This window comes from Asparagus officinalis, chromosome 4 (genome assembly GCF_001876935.1).
Source record: "Asparagus officinalis chromosome 4, Aspof.V1, whole genome shotgun sequence".
Taxonomy (NCBI): domain Eukaryota; kingdom Viridiplantae; phylum Streptophyta; class Magnoliopsida; order Asparagales; family Asparagaceae; genus Asparagus; species Asparagus officinalis.
In genome coordinates this window covers 47587486-47592322 of record NC_033797.1, presented here as the reverse complement: position 1 = coordinate 47592322, position 4837 = coordinate 47587486, and positions in this window count along the sequence as shown.

Below are 4837 nucleotides of genomic sequence, written 5' to 3'. Positions count from 1 at the left end.
TTATAGGCCAAATGAAAAGAAATTGGACTCCAAAACAGTTAGCAGCTACTTTATTGGGTACCCTGATCGCTCTAGGGGCTATAAGTTTTATGATCCCACTATAAGGAATATTTTTGAGACGGGAACAGCAACATTCTTTGAGGATGTTGAGTTTGGGGGGAGAAATAAGGTTAGAGACATTAGTTTTGAGGAGGAATTGGCTTCAGATCCAATCCATACAGTTACTTTTGACAATATTCAGGTTCCTATACCTGTTGTTGCTCAAGAAGTAAATCCGGAACCTCAAGATGATAATGTTGAACAACTCCCTGTTCCAGAAGAACAAACTCAACAACCTCAAGAACCAGTGCCATTAAGGAGATCCACGAGAGAAAGGAGAAATGCTATTCCGGATGATTATATTGTATTTCTCCAAGAACATGAGGAAAGTAGTGGAATGTTAGAAGATGATCCAATCAACTTCTCTCAGGCCATGAAAAGTTCTAACTCTCAACAGTGGATTGATGCCATGAATGAAGAGTATAAGTCTATGCAAGACAATAAGGTTTGGGAACTTGTCCCATTGCCAGAAGGTGCAAAACCAATTGGTTGTAAATGGATTTTTAAAACCAAGCGGGATGCAAACGGTAATGTGGAGAGGTATAAGGCGCGTCTTGTGGCTAAAGGCTATACTCAAAAGGAAGGCATTGATTATACAGAGACTTTCTCTCCGGTTTCATCGAAAGACTCTTTCAGAATAATCATGGCACTTGTTGCTCATTATGATCTTGAGTTACATCAGATGGATGTTAAGACTGCATTTCTCAATGGAGACATTGATGAGATGATTTATATGGTGCAACCAGAAAACTTTGTGTCAGGAGACCCAAAGAATATGGTTTGCAAATTAAGGAAATCCATCTATGGACTCAAGCAAGCTCCTCGTCAATGGTATCATAAGTTTCAACAAATAGTTATCTCGTTCGGTTTTGAGATGAACATTGTTGATGACTGTGTATATCACAAGTTCAGTGGGAGTAAGTATATTTTTCTGGTTCTGTATGTCGATGACATCTTGCTTGCCACTAATGATATAGGCATGTTGCACGAAACCAAGAGATTTCTATCAAAGAATTTTGAGATGAAAGATCTTGGGGACGCCTCTTTTATATTAGGGATCCAGATACATCGAGATCGCTCACGGGGTATTCTTGGATTATCACAAAAGAGCTATATCGATAAGGTACTTAAAAGGTTTGGCATGCAAGATTGCAGACCAGGTGACACCCCTGTTGCTAAAGGAGACAAGTTTAGTCTCAATCAGTGCCCTAAAGGTAACCTTGAAATTCAGGAAATGCAGAAGATTCCTTATGCTTCGGCTGTAGGAAGTCTAATGTATGCTCAGGTATGTACGCGTCCGGATATTGCGTACATTGTTGGGATGTTAGGCAGATACTTAAGCAACCCTGGTATGGATCATTGGATAGCAGTCAAAAGGGTTATGAGGTATCTTCAGAAAACAAAAGATTACATGCTCACATACAGAAAATCAGAGAAATTAGAGGTCATTGGGTATTCGGACTCTGATTTTGCTGGATGCCAAGATAGCAGGAAGTCTACATCAGGCTACATTTATATGTTAGCAGGAGGAGCTATATCATGGAAAAGTGTCAAACAGACACTAGTAGCTTCCTCCACTATGGCAGCAGAATTTGTAGCTTGCTATGAGGCATCCAATCAGGGAATGTGGCTGCAAAATTTTGTCACGGGACTGCGCATTTTGGAAAATGTTGAAAGACCACTAAAGTTATATTGTGATAATAAATCTATAGTAATGTATTCCAATAACAACAGGAGCTCAACTAAGTCAAAACATATTGACATTAAGTTCCTGGTTGTGAAAGAAAGGGTACAGAGTGGACAGATATCCATAGAGCACATTGGGACAAACTCCATGATAGCTGATCCTCTTACTAAGGGATTGCCACCTAAGGTCTTTCATGAGCATACTGCTCATATGGGTGTGGTATTATTTGAGGATATTATGTTTTAGTGGGAGTTTGTATTTGTGGTGCTTTATGTTTGGTTGTATTGTCTGATCAGAATAAAGTATTCAGTTAAGACACTCTGTTACATTATGTTTGGTTTTGACCTCACTAAGGAGGACCAGTTGAAAATAGACATGTACTGATCACATTGCATGTAATTTTCATGCTGCACATCCATGATTGATCTATGTCGTTTGATTGTATTGGTATATGTGACCATTGATGGGTCGAGTCACGATAAATGTGACGAAGGCCGCTTTGATCCTATATTGATATAGTCAATGGACGAGATTGTTCGGAAATACCTTTTCAGTGATAGCAATTTTTGAGCTCATAAGGTTATACATAATTTAAGGAATCATATGGTGCCCAAGTGGGAGATTGTTGGATTTAATCTAATAAATCTAATTATGGGCACATATGATTAATCAATGTGTATTGCTATCTTTCAGGATAACCCACTAAAGTGATCAATTAATTTGGGTTAATTGGGTATTTAAATAAGTCATAGGGTTATATGTGCAGATACCAGGTTGTAATTATGATTTGTTAAGGGGCCAAATTATAAATGTACAATATCTATAAATAAGGGGTTATGGTCCCTAATCTAGGGTTACATTCTCTAATTCTCTTCACCCCCATCTAGAGAGAAATTCGGCTATAGAGAAACCCTAAGGTTAGAAGATCCAAAACCCATCTCAGGTTCATCTATGAGGTTAGAAGATCCAAAACCCATCTCAGGTTCATCTATGGATTCAGGTATAAGCTTCCGCTCCTTTGATTCTTGTTAATCTCTTCGAATTAATCATGGTTATATGGTTTTAGATCTCAAATTTTATGATTTAGATCCAACAATTCAAACTTAGATTGAGAAGAACATCAAAGAGACATGAAATGAAATAGGAATGTTTTAAAACATTTTTAGTAAAACTAGTATAGTGAATGTGCATTGCATTGCACGTGCACGTTCTTGTTTTATTTCTAGTTCTTTTGTTGGGAAGAAAAATCATGAAATGACAGAAAGGGAAACAAATGTTTAAAGAAAGGCATTGAAATATGTTTTTAGTGTTTTGGATATATAATATATAAATTTGAAAGTGGAATGAGTAGAAACCGCGATGAGCATCTTTTCTCCTAACAGATACAAATATAGATAAATTCTTGTTGTCTCAAATGGCTATGAATTTGCAAATTACAACAAGCTTCTATTAAGCTCGAACTTCTGGTTTTCACTCATAAAATTTAGAGTATTGGTTGACTTTCTACATTAGCGAGAATATTTAATAAGTTTTTCTAAGTATTATCATTTTTTATTTGTTTAAAATTTTCAAATTCAAATATCATTCTCTAAATTTCTTTGAATGCATATACGAATGCAAATACTTATGAATATTTGTAAACATTTATCAAATAATATGATTTTTTTTGGTTCATAAATTATAGTTGGTGAATGATAAACTATGTAATAAAATGATCCTATTGTTTGGTTAAAAAAATTATTTAAAATTAATTGTACCACAGGGCTCTTTAAGTTTGTCAAAATTATTATAGAACTTAAATTACAATGGAAGTGGATAAAAACTTCATGCATGTAATGAAAGACACTATAAGGGATAAGACTTTAAAGAAATATTTGGTTATCAAATGAATATAATAAACATCTCACTGAATTCTACTTGTTTATGAATCAAATACTAAAAATGATATATTTACTATTAAATAAAATATAAAATTTTATATAACTAAATAGTTAGATGAACAATGACGGAGCATAAATGATGTCTAAAAGTTACAAGTGCACAACCAATCAAGTTATAGTATAAAAAGTTATCGATCCCACGAGGAAGGTGTTTGTAAGAAATAATTAGAATCGGTTCTTATGTTGCGTGTGTGATAATTAGGAGTGATGAATGTGATTATGGAGAGATAGAGAGAGTGATTGTGTGTGAATAAGCACAAAATGAGATTGAGAATGGATAGGTAAAGAGTGGATGTGATAAAAAGAATTAATGTAATCAAAAAGGAAAGAAAGAAAGATGAAGGAAATAAAACCACGACCAATAAAAGGAAAATCAAGAACTAAAAAGGGAAAAAACAAGAAAGTAAAAGATAGATGATTCAATTAAAGATATGAGGCATCTAGAATTGAATCCATTAGCTAATCTCACTTATAAAATGTGAATCATTCTCTTTTTATCATATTCTACTTTAGATTTATTAAGTATAGATTATCAAACCACTCAAGGAAAGTATAACTTATCAAATTATCATCCAAATAAAATTATTACAACTAAATAGTAATTCTAGAATTCCTTCTACCAATTAGTTCTCTAGTTGAATATCCTAAACATGAACATTTTAAGCATAAGAGAATGATTAACAAATTATAAAGATAGTTTCATGCAATTTCTAGAATCCTACTGTTAATTCTAAATATCACACAAAATAATCCAGAATAGGATGATTGCGGAATGATGAAGGATGATGGAGAGCCCGCCTTCTTCCCCGACTTTATACCTAGTTCTTGAACGGGGGCTTGATGTCCACGCTGCACAGACAAGAAGAACCCGTGAGAGGGCGGGGACCGGTTCCCCGTGGTTCCTCCGACGGTCAAGTTAGTAAAACTCGAGTGGGGAAGGAGAAGGTCAGGAACCAATATGGTTATTGAAGTGGTAATGTGCATGCCTAGAGGATCTACGTGAGCTCCTTTGTCTACATGAAAAACTGTGTGTTCTTCCTCTTTCGAGAGAGAGAGAGAGAGAGAGAGAGAGAGAGAGAGAGAGAGAGAGAGAGAGAGAGAGAGAGAGAGA